Raw genomic sequence first — 13,198 nt, forward strand, 5'->3', positions numbered from 1 at the left:
AATATCATAACCACTGCTTATGCTCAATAAGAAAAGGCACAAGTTGAGTCAGTAACCAGCCCAGAAAGATGAAGCCAAATTTACATTTTCCACAGCTGCTGTTCAACATCATACCCTTTCTATAAGGAGATCCCAGAATATTTCATTGAAGTTCTTAGACTTCTCATTATGGATATGCCAGCTAGTTTAACTTTTTCTCTTAAACAGAATTTTGCATTCTGTTTAATAAGGGATTCAGATTAAAAATGCAGAAGTGCTGTAACAGCCATGTATTCTGAATCTGGTGGGGGAAAAAAATGTAAAGACGATTAAAGTGTTGATACAAATCTGTCAGATTTTGCTTTTGTGCATTCTTGCATGCAGATTTATTTTTAAACAGATGAGCAGTATTATAAAGTTAGTGAAACTATTAATCTGGTTAAAATCACATAAACCTGTGTATGCAGAAGTGTATGCTGGGCCTAAGGTATTGCAGTGCATGACTTGCGTTCATCTAAGTGTGCCTACAATTGCATTTCTTTCACAGCTGTATGCTGTATTGTGTAACTGTGTGTATATAAAACTACATTTCATTTTATGTAGAAATGCAGGAATAATATGTTTCTGCAGCATTCATAGAATTGTATCCTGACTTAAAACATGTGACTTCACTGAAGAATTAATAATTTTAATTTTTTTAGAATACGTTATTTGTAATTGAGCTCTAAAAACCTACCAGAGTGCCTATCTAAAAGCCTATCAGAGCCTCATCCAAGGTTGAATGATTATATTTTTCTTCCTATTTTGTGATGACACAAGCTGCTGCCTTATAACTAATGTTAGTTCCAATACTGATGATTACTGAAAAAAATGCAGTCAAATTTTGTCCCAGTACTATCTTAAGTCATAGGAACTGTCCCTTTAAAAAAAAATAAAATTGTATGTTGCAGAAGAATGGAAGCAGTGTTGCTGGAACTACAGGTGAAAGGAACACTTGTTTTTATTACTTATTAGGCATGAGTAGCATTGTGACAATGATCATAACTTCCTAAAGTGCTTATAATTTAGCCATTTAACTTTGTTTTGCTGCACCCCATCTCCAAACACAGCAGCAGCAAAATTAAGAAATCTCTTTCGGTCTGTCATTTGTGTGAGGTGGAAATATGAAAGGCTGAGTATTAAAATCTTATGATTAGAGAGCAAATATTTTATCTTGAAAAGAAGTATAACTTATTCATTTACACTTTAAATGTTAATGCAACATGCAGCTCTAATCTATATTAGAGAGGTTCTATGAGTTGTCATAGTTACAAGTTGAAATACGCATTAGACTGGCTTTCTCCATCAAACACACTCTTCAAGTGACAGACCTGATTTAAACTTTACTCCCATAGGTGAAATCCCTGCATTCAACTACTCAAGAATTGGCTTTCTGGATAGCAATTCTCTCCATATGTTTTATTACAACAGGCCCAAGGTGTTTGATAGTTGTAATCCCTTTCCAGCTAAGGGCACAGTACCAACAGCTGAGTCAAGTGGCATAAAATACCTTTTTCTAAAAAATCCCACTATTAATTATTCATTCTGAAGTTTATAACAAGCTAAGAAATGAGATAAATGGCAAACTGTTTCTTTCGGAAATTTATTCTTCCTTTGAAATGGCTGGGAAAGTCTCATTCTGTCTTCACTGTGACTTTGGAAAGTCAGACAGTAACATTGAGTGTTCGCATGTTTCAGAGGTACGTGTCCAACCCTCTTCCCCTCATGGGTTGGAAGTTCTAATGTTTTAAGTATCCCTTGGATCTTCAAGTGTGCCCTTTAAGTCAAGTCACTTCTGGTACGTCTTGCTGCAAACTACACTTCGCTGCGTTCCTTCTTCACTGAAGTTATTGCAAGTTGTGATGATCAATATCATGCTTATACTTACCGTTATTTCCATTAGTGGACTAGAATAATTCAAAGGCAACAGCTCATTAAATTTCCATGTAATCAATATTTTAATACTAGCAAGACCAGCTCATAAAATGAGGTGTAACCCATTTGAAATTAATGACAGGAGGGGGAGGCAGTTGAATAATCTTATGAAAGAAAGGCTTGCGTATCTGTGGTGGTCTTACAGGTTTTCCAGAGCTGTAAACTGTTGCTCACCAAGTAGAGGAGCATGGACTTGTGCCTGCACAGAATCCTCACTGGAACCCAACACTTCCTCATAGCAGTCTTTGACTCCACAGCTTAGCAAAAGCAGGGGCTAGTAGGAGTAAAATTGTAAAAGAGAAAAATATAAAGCAGTCTGAAATCATACCTAGCCAAAGTGTGCTTGTTCAGCTGCTTTGTACTTCTCACTTCCCTCCAGCCATGTTTCTTGCCTGGTAGTTGGTAGTGCCATTTCTACCATTAGTTTGGTTTCTGAACTGGAGATTAAATGCTTGCTTCTTTCTGCCTCTCTGCAAAACTTTTATTCAATATTTTATCCACTTTTTAAAGTCAAATGTCACATCTCCATTCCCTCTGAAATAAAATTGCAGCAAAATTTTACATTTATTTATAACCAGTTATGCTGGCTTGCATTTTCCCTTTACCTTGTTCTGGAGCTGAAAGTGGAGTGTTTCTTTATTTCTCTAATGTATCGTTCTGTTCAATTTATTTCATATAAAGCATTTAGCATTGCCCTGTGAAAAGGCACATTATTACATTTAGTATCCTAAATACTTCCTGGGTTGTTACAGAATTTTCAAGAGAGATAGTTAAAATATTATTTACGATATATGTATCTGGTGAAATCCATGGTGTCCACTCTCATGTTAGTTTTCCATAAAGACTCTACTTAAAGCATTAAAAGCCTAGGTGATAAGAATATAGGTCTTAGTGTTATTTCTTATTCCTGCTTTTGCCTGTTCGTTGGTAAAGGAGGCTCCATGCTTTCAGAAAAGGTATACACAATGTAAAGATGCAGAAATATACTTTCTTCAGATATTTGTATGCTTCAGAGATTCTGCATTCCACAGATTTTATCTTTGTTGTCCTAACAAATACATTTTCTTAAGATTGAAGTTTCTGTAGCATTTTGGTAGTCTATCAAATATAAATCCTGTTCAACACAATGTGTTTTGAAATAATATCTTCTGAAGATGATTACATATAGTCATTTTGTATTGCCACTAGTGAAAATACTTTCCTGATTAGAGAAAGTATGGATCTCTCTTTAATAGATTCCAATCCTATAACTGACTACTGGCATCCTTTAATCTGATTTTGACTGCACTAGGCCAATATATTTTCTAGATAAATTCATATTCCCTCATTTCATAAGATCATTTGAGTTTTAAAACTTCCATTGATGTTCCCACAACCTGTAATAAATTGTTCCAGTAGTTAATTATTCTCATTGCTGGGAAAAAAAAAAAGTAATTTTATTTGTAGTCTACATTTGTCTGGCACAAGCTTCCAGTCCTTTGATCTTGATATATTTTTATCTATTAGATAGGAGAGCAGGTTTCTCATTTAGGTATTTTCAGGATGCAATCAAATTACTTCTTCACTTTTTTTTTGGTAAGCTAGATAATTTGAGCACTTCCAGTTTGTCATCCCTCCTCAACAACCTCTTTAAATTCCCAACTGTAATACTTTGCATATTTAACATTGAGTTACAGAGCTGTACAGTGAAAGCATTCATTCATGGGTAGGGCAGTACTCCCGTGCTAAAATAGTACAAATGAGACTACATTAATGTAGCCATTACCAACTAGCTGTTTACTCTTTTTAAAAGGCTTGTGTTCATTTTTCATTCATACATAGGCAAAAATGAAACTAAGAGGGTGCTTTTATGTGATTTTTTTTTTCCTTTAAAAACAAAACCTGTAATTTCCATTTAAGTTTGATGCCATCAAATTTAAGTCCATTTTAAGAAGTCCATTTTAAGAGAAGAATCATTATCTGTTTTGAAACTGTGAGAGGAGTAAGCTTTTAAACATGTTTAAGGGGATGTAGACTTGGAAAGAGTTGTACTGTCCGTGCATTCGAGTGGAGTCAGCACAGATAGCAGTGTTTCTAATCCTGGGGGCACTTCTCTGGGGTTGTATGGCTATAGCAGAGGATTCAGTATGCTGACAATGTCAGTCCCATTGAATTGCTAGATGTGTGGAGTTAAGCACTTTGGGATTGATGTGACTAGAATATTTTGGCTGTATGTTTTAAAAATTATTCTTATTACCTACAATTAATACACTCATTTTATATAAAGCGTTATCTGTATTAAGTAAGAAATATCAGATAGCTAGGAGGTAGCTATATTCCTACTGTCTTTTTTTTTCCTCAAACCAGTTCTATTAACAAATATATTAAAAACATTATCAAAACAAGATCACTTGTTTTACTTTACTTTTCAAATAACTTTTCAATGTAGTTGAGAGTTTAAAAAAAAGATGTTCAGAAAGTATCAAAGGAAAGCAGCTTACAAATTATATAATGTAACAATTGAAAGAGTTAGAAATAAAAGACTTCTACGTGGAATCTGGTCTAACCAAGGAACACTCTGTAATACAATTATAAAGATCAAAGAAAAAATAATAGTACTTTAGGCAAGAAATTAATTAAATCAGGCGATTCACCACTGGCTGTTAAGATCATTTAATCATTATCCAATTTCCTTATTTGCTTTTCTGCTTGTCCTTCTTGCTTATTAGATTTTAATAAAACAGCATAAGAAACTTATAAAATAAGTTATACGTTCTAAATTACTGCCACACTAACTCTTTATTTTTCCCTACAGTAACAACAGGCACTTGTTCTGCCAGTGCCTTGTATACTTTTACTTCCTCTCTTATAAAATTACACAGAAGTGCTGAATATGCCACTGTACATTTATTGGTTTGCAAACCTGATAATTACACCTTAGGTTCTGTGGATAGTATATTTTCTGCTGCTTAGTGGAAACAGTAAATTTCATATTGTCTTTTTTTTAAGTTGTTTTATATATGGGACATGATTCTTTAGTCTCAGAATTGGGACTGTCATGCAGTGAAAATAGGGTAAAATTAAAGCTAAGATAGTAATTAGCCAAGAAACACTTGTTTCTTTCAATTTTCCATAGCAGGGGTAGTATCGAACATAGAACAAAGAGAAGAAAACCAGTCATAATAAATATATAGGTATATACATATTCAGGATGGAACCAAAGCTGGATAATTTAATGCCAAATCATCTACATCTCGATTTACGGAAGAGACTGAAACTTTCAATTACAGGTCCCTAAGCAAGGATTTTTAATGAATTGTCTGCTTTAGGATAACATTGTATGCTGGGGAAATGTCAGAAGGCAAAACTGACTAGTCCATACTTTGCAAGATTTTGTAGGTGATTTAGAGAGGAAAAGATAACTAAAGACATGAAGGAAAATGGCATGTTAGGTGAAATGCAGCATAAATTTTTGAAAATGAAACTGTGTTAATGTTCTACCTTTGATAATTTTTCAGATAACAGAAATATTGCAGATCCAAACAACTATTGATCTAGCTGCCTGACCATCTGTAAAATGATCTACTTCTGTATAGAAAGTGTTTGATAAACTAGGGAAAACTGACTTCAGAAAACTGAAAACTTTTTTTTTGTTGAGGATTAGAATTTGAAGGTCATTTAATAGGACAGGGAGCAATAATAATGCTTTTAGTAATTCCTGTTGAAAGCTAGATGTTACTCAGGAGCAACTGGCAAGACTCCAGGAGTCAGAATGTAGTAATTAATCCCAAATCAACTGAGCGCCATAGAGGTGATGTGACTGAAAATGGCAAAGATGAACTTGGAATTAATCAGGAACATGTTTCCAGGAGAAACAGAGTTTTAATGCCATTGTCTTGACATTGGTAAAATCTTATCTGAAATACCGTGTGATGTTTGGGTCATTTACAGTCATCAAATGTGCAAAGTTACATATGAACATTAAAAAAAAAGTAATGGGTAAAAAAGAAAATGTATCATCTGTCTCATATGAAGATAATTTTTTTAAGGATTTCAATTTGGTTAACCCAGCCAGTTAGGCCTGAGACAGAATTCCTCTTCCTTAACAGGCAGAAGCTATAAAGACCAGAAAGAGAAAGAACTCTTTAAGGTAAAAAACAATGTTGTGCAAGAGCAAGCATCCATACAGATGTCTGTAAGTAAATCTGTGGTAGAATTTAAGAGGTCTACCTAGGATGATGGTTGAAGAACAGTTGGACTAGGTGATCCTAGAGGTCTTTTCCAACCTTAATGATTCTATGATTCTAAGAACTGATGAAAATGATTATGTTATAGTTGCCTGCAGCTATGTAGAAAAGTAAACAAATTGATGTAGTAGCCTAGAAGGGCTCTTTCAGTTCTAACACCTTTGCTTTGTTGTGTAACGTGTTTGTTGTGTTATCTCTAAATAGCTGCTGTTTTTAACTAATGTAGTTGCATTTTCATACTTGATAAGGTTGTTATTTGGAATTATGGATGCTATGCTTTCAATACTTAAAGGGGGCTTATAAGAAAGATGGGGACAGACTTTTTAGCAGGGCCTGTTGCAATAGGACAAAAGGTAATGGTTTTAAACTAAAAGAAGGGAGATTTAGACTAGATCTAAGGAAGAAATTTTTTACAATGAGGGTGCTGAAACACTGGAACAGGTTTCCCAGAGAGGTGGTAGATGCCCCATTGCTGGAAACGTTCAAGGTCAGGTTGGACTGGGCTCTGAGCAACCTGATCTAGTTGAAGATGTCCCTGCTCATTGCAGGGGGGGTGGACTAGATGACATTGAAGGTCCCTTCCAACCCAAACCATTCTGTGATTCTAAATACATGATCAGCAGCCTAATACCCTTTCACACTGTTCATTGTCAAACTACATACTTTAATTTAAGCATGTCAAGAGCCCTGGCACAATGAAATAATTTCAGCACTAATGTATTGGTGTTAAGATATTTACTGAATTAATATCCTAGGTGTATGTTTGTTGAATTGTAAATTTGAGTCTTAATGAGAGCTCATTTTAGGTGGAGGTAAATCTGTAAATGTAGTGTCAGGTCACACCATCTGTGTTTCAGCACACTGTGTGTTGTGAAATGCAAGTAGGAAAAGGAAAGACAAAAGATGTCATGAGAATTACGACTTCTTCACCCAAAAGATGTCATTCTGTTTCCAAACAAGTTGCCACATGTTACTTATTCTCAGGATCCTGTCTTTCAAAAGGCTTAGTAATGCATGTCTTCCAGTAGCAGATCTTGCATCTTCTTGGAATCTTGCTGTATGTCTCCATTAGTTAATGAAAATAACTATGTAAGATAATGGGAGAACATTTGAGTTCCATCATCAATTATTGTTAGTAACAGTTAGGATATTAAGAAGAAGAGTGAATCAGCTACAGGTGTTAATGACGAGCTTCCCATTCCCATTTCAGTGACAGAAAGTAGTCTTATGATCTTCCAGCACATTTTTGTCTAATAATAATTTCTGATTTCCATGTTAATCAAACCAATTCCCTTGATTAATTCCCTAATGAGGCAAAGTGAATTATAGACTTAAAATACGAAAGATTGATAGTCTGTTTCCTTAACAAAAAGTTGAGTTTACACAAGCCTTCTTTTTTTTTTTATGCAAATATTAAGAGAGGTCATACTCGTGAGGTTCGAGTAACTATCCAGATGGCTTTGCTTATGTATTTGAAGAACCTTGAGGGGAAACATCTGTCCTGGTTCATGTAAGGGTTACTGCAGTCAAAGCAGACCTACTTGTTTTCAGGTGGTGTGCAATATAGTATGTTCTAAATAATTAGAAAATATTATGTACAATTGATTTCCAGATCAAATGCCAAACAAGGTAGTTCTTAAATTCCTGTTTAGTTAATGCTCTGTCTCTCTCCAACCTAGGTAATATTAAAGCTGACATATGACATAGTGAGTAGAATATGCACAAGTCTCACAAATTAAGGTGTAACCTACCTTCTTTCTGTGAGGTGCGCTCTGTATTTTTTTATTTCTTAGAACTTTTTCATTCTTCGGAGTCCTGATAGATGTTTAAAGTTTGACAAGGCAGTGAAGGAACTGAGGAACCACACTTCTGCTTCATCCCCAGAATTTTCAGGAAAAGCAGAAAAAGGAATATAGGTATTCTATCCACTATGCACTCCTAGTTCCACCATCTGAGCTGTGTCTTCTAAATTTGTACCCTAACAAATATGTATAGTGTGTTTTGAAGTAATTGGCATGGAGGTGAATAACTGTTGTGGCAGTTTTGACTACTGGAATCCTTTTATAAGCACCATTGTGTTCAACAGTCCAGCTGTTTTTTCAGTTCCTTTGTAATAGACGAATATATCATGCACGTAATGCCTGTGCAGTCATCCACAAATGCACCCGTTTGCGTTTTCTTCAGTCGTTTTTTGTGTGTGTGTCTGTAACATTAAGAATTTTTCGTATTAGTTTTTCATACAGATCATTAGTGAGTCATCACTGGCCAGGCAGCCTTTATTTTTAAAAAAGGAGAAAAGTCTTGTCCAGCATGAACAGAGTTTGGATTTACAAAAATGCCAAAATCCCTGCTGGCAGTATGCATTCCGAATCCCATTCATACAAACCTAGATCTTCTAAATGAGAAGGAACAAAGTCAATATAGGGAGACTCTAAAGAAGATATTGGAGAACTAGAAAACAAACTAGTCTACTTACTGTAGGTTAATGGAAGTGAGTTATGTTTTTCTGAACATATTAGTTATGCAGTCCCAGCTACAAAATTATCAGGTTTAGGTATACAAAATTACTACTGCATTGTGGATATTTAAATCATTATACTTTTATGGGTAAGAAATTTAGTATCGTAGGGATTAATATTTTTGGAACTATTATTTTTAACGTTACTATATTTTTGCAGTTTCCACTAATTATCTGGCTTGTACTTTCTATGAGAAAACTAACAACTCCTTTAACATAGACAGTAGTCCACGTTTTTTTCCCTGGAGCCCCTCTTTCCACACTGAGGATGTACAAACCAATAAAAATTATTGATTAGAGCAATCCTAAGTGTAAACCACCAAAATCTTAAACTTCTGCCTGGCTCTCACCATTTTCAGTGAGTTGTTTTGCATTCTTCTAGGTTTCTTCCATATTTAGCATCTAAATTAAAAAAAATAATTTGTTTTGCTAAAATTAAGAAGTCAATCATTTTAAGACAGTAAATATCAAAGTTTCTGTGATTTTAATCTTTTTACAAACTGTGTATGCATCACTGTGGTAGCAGTTCTCACTGCTGGCATCTGACTGTATTTTGTTTTTCCTTTGAGTTATGAAGTAAGACGACAGCAAGCATGTGGCTTTCCACATTCTAGGTTTTGTAGGCCCAATTTATAAAGAGATAAAAACCAGTACACTGTATTTCAATATGCAAATATGTTTAGCAGAGAACAGTGCACCATGACTAGAGCTTTACTATGCTGTGCAAAGATGACATAATAATGTCCTTCTGAATTTGTTGATTTGAATGTAATGGGTATCCTAATTGCTCTAATTTAATTTATTCTGGAAAATAAAAAAAGTATCGTACTAGTCTTTTTTTTCTTCATTAGTCTAATTTTAATGTTAAGTTTCATTACTGAGTGAAATATCTTAACCCATATTGTAGAATCTGATTAACTGAATGTATATGCTAAAAATCTTAAAGGAGCAAAATACCCTTTTGCTGAATACGTCTCACCATAGCTAGAAGCTAGTAATTGCTATTAAAGACTGATTCTTTAAGAATAAATGTCAAAATCTGTCTCAAGGACTGGTTTTCAACTAAGATTTTTAATCCACTCTAATGGCTTCTATTTTTTCAAAGATATATTTAGTAGTACAATTTATAATAACATGTCCAAATTCCTAAGAGCATTTTATCATAGCCTAGTAGTAATGACTGCAGACTGTTCTCTAATAGATCTTGGTATTTAATGGTTTTGTCATTAAGGTTCTCATTGCAATAATTTATTATTAACTTAATTATTTATCATTCTTTTCTAAAAGGAGCTCATGGAACTCTAAAGGTTCCAGCATTCTGAAAATAACATCAATCTATAAAAATCAAAAATAGTTCATTTTTAATTCTATAATTGTGTAAAAAAAAAAAAAAAAAACAAAAAAAAAAAACAAAAAAAAAAACCAAAAAAAAACCCAACATATAGCCTCTGTCATTTTATAAACAAAACACAAACTGGAAGAGTTCATATGGAATGCAAGTTGACAAGTTTGCGTTTGTTTGGCTGTGGCCTGTTTATAATTACTACCATTTTCTGGTTTCCTATGGCCAGTGCATTTTTAGAAAGTTTTCAATAGAACAGCAACATTAAAAATAGGATAGAACTTTAAAAAGCTATTAAAATCCTTCTTAGAATTAAGACACACATTGCACTTCTTTCCAAGCCGAATGTTCACACTTGGGATCCTGGCTTCGGCCCACTGTGGAGACAGGTTAGAACCTTACAGTTTATATCTTAACTTCTCTTCAGCCCTTATAAGACAATTTTAATTGAAATCCCTTCAACGTTGCCTTTATTATTTTCCCTCCACCTTCATGTGTAATCAGATATTATCTTCCCCTAAGAGGAAGTAGTTATAAACGATACCTGATATAATATGGTGTTATATGTAGACTTCTCTGATTCTGAGCACCTAAATCTTTTTCTTCTTTTTTTCCTTGTTTTTTTAATAGCAGTGGGAATACACACTTTGGTCAGAAGGGCAATTATGATTAAAATGTCAGGTCAAACATAGTCAAAATAGTTGATAGGATGAGAGGAAAAGGTCTCAAGTTGCGCCAGGGGAGGTTTAGACTGGATATTAGGAAATTTTACTTCACTGGAAGGGTTGTCAAGCATTGGAAGGGGCTGCCCAGGGAAGTGGTGGAGTTGCCATCCCTGGAGGTATTTAAAAGGCATTTGGATGAGGTGCTTAGGGACATGGTGTAGTGGTGGGCTTGGTAGTGTTAGGTTAATGGTTGGACTCGATGATCTTAAAGGTCTTTTCCAACCTATACGATTCTGTGATTCTGTGAAAAAGCATAGGAAATATAACAGCACTTAATGCTTGCATATACTTGTACAGTTACTGCTCTTGTATTCCCTAAGCTTTTCATTCTTAAATGTTCACTTTAAGGCTGCTGCAATTTGGCCTCGGTAAGGTGGTGTCTGGAGAACTGCTATACGAACACAGCATTCTAATTCCTGTTCGGTACAGATCAGCTTGACACTAGGGCTTAAGACTTGTGGTAGTTATAACACTTCTGACAGGTCTTTACTATGGTCATTTATTGCTACTGTAAAAATCTGCCATGTTTGGAATAGAAAATGGAGGGAAGAGTCTAATACAGGCACTTTTAGAGGTGCTGGGGGCTTAGCTTTTCTGTGAAAGAAATTGACTTTTTAAAAACTATTCTGTGCAGGATTGGATCCATACTTCGTTTAGCAGACCTGTCTGTAGAAAGTAACCATTAGTATTCAAATTAAAACCTGACTCACTTAAGTAATGTTTTAAAAAGGATACAATATTTCAAAGGGTAAGTGGAGAGTCTATCCTGCACTTTCCTTGAGTGGCAAGTCTAGAAATCATGTGTGAATAGGAGAAGATGCAAATAAGTAAGGCTAGGAAAACCCTCCAAAGTCCTCCCTATAAATACTTATGCATGCCTTGCTGTTGCCCAGAGCTGAATGTGAACCAGTAACCTAATTGTCACTTGCAAGCGGTTACTCTTTCCAGTAATTCCTTTCTAGGTAGGCTTGTTCTTGTAATTTGAGTTACTTTGGCAAAATCCATGGTATACTTCCTGAAAATAACAAGATGAGACTAAATGGAGGCAATAGCTTAGTCCTTGGGACCCAGGGCTAAGGTTGGGTGTGAGTAACTAAGAGTCTGCTTTAATCATGCCATTTTTCTGACGCCAGTGGAATTGAGACAAATTTCAAAATTTGTAAGTCTGGTTATCTAGATCAGGTCACAAGTATATTGACAAAAAATGCAAGCTTTAGAAGGGAATGTTAGCAAATCCTATAAGCATTTTGGGTATTATTAATTTGGCACTAATTTGGGTATTACATAGGAAACATTTTTTTGAGACTGTAATATTAAAGAAACTTCTTCAATAATAGTGTTACTTGGGAAATTGGGCAAACCAACTTTAATGACAATTCACTGTGAAGTGCCAAGTGGTAGGAATTTCTTATTTTATGCATAGTGATCAAGCTAATACATCAGTTGCATATAGGAAGGGCAAAAGGACTGCTGAATGGAGCCAAATTTATTCTCTTATTTAAACTAGTACAATTCCACTGATTTCAGTGGTGTAACTTGGAAAAAATATTGGTTTAGGTTTAGAAAAATGTGAATTCTTATGAATTTCACTTTCAGTTCTGAATTTACGTATCTGACTGTTTTGATACCTTTTTTTTTTTCCTCGTGTGCCTGTGGAAATATGGATAGAAATTCAGCAGCACTTAAATGTATAAGAAACTACTTCTATCATAAACATCTTTATATACTGTTATTTATATTATTATTCAGTTTTAAAACCTCTTCAACCGTTCAGGACAATAGGATAGTGTAAACATTCATTTAAAAAAAAAAGTCCCATAAAAATACATTTTCATGTATAAACAGTTCATGGTAAATTAATATTTAAATAATCAAGAAGATTAAGAAATGTCTCTAAATCGCTTTTTGTGAGAGGCACGTATAAAATCCTTTCAGTACCAGTGGTGTTCTTTTTTATGGCTATGTTTACAATTTATAGTCACTCAAATTACTCAGCCCTATCCAGGGGCTGCATAGCTAAATCAAGTAAATGATCATTTATCTTCAGTTACGATCTTAAAGCTGTTACATATATGTCTACAGCATAGTCCGTCTTCCTCATCAGCAGTGAATATTTCAGCTAAGGATCCAGATTAAAATTATTTCCTGACTGCTAGTCCTCATCATTTGATTTAAAATGTACAGTGATCTCACAAATTATTAAAAGGGAGACAGTCTTCACTTATGCCTTATTTTGTTGAGAAACACAGCTAAAAAAAATCCTCCAGCTTCAGCAGCATCGTTTCAGTCCAACAGAAGTAATCAGACACAGTTTATAAAAACTGCTTATGTTTGCGAAGAGTAGGCTGTAATAGAACTTTTCAGTTAATAGAAGACTTCCTTCACATTTAAAGTTAAACGGAAAGCTTTCAAAATTCAATTATGGAATTTTTCC

At 34.5% G+C, this 13,198-nt stretch overlaps 1 protein-coding gene across 1 annotated transcript in view; it reads left to right on the plus strand.

Annotated features, from left to right (window-relative positions):
* LOC140658467 (connector enhancer of kinase suppressor of ras 2-like) overlaps positions 1–13,198 on the plus strand; it is a 215,153-nt gene that overhangs the window by 131,006 nt on the left and 70,949 nt on the right. The window lies entirely within an intron of this gene.

This window comes from Ciconia boyciana, chromosome 12, assembly GCF_034638445.1.
Source record: "Ciconia boyciana chromosome 12, ASM3463844v1, whole genome shotgun sequence".
In the NCBI taxonomy this organism is placed as follows: Eukaryota; Metazoa; Chordata; class Aves; order Ciconiiformes; family Ciconiidae; genus Ciconia; species Ciconia boyciana.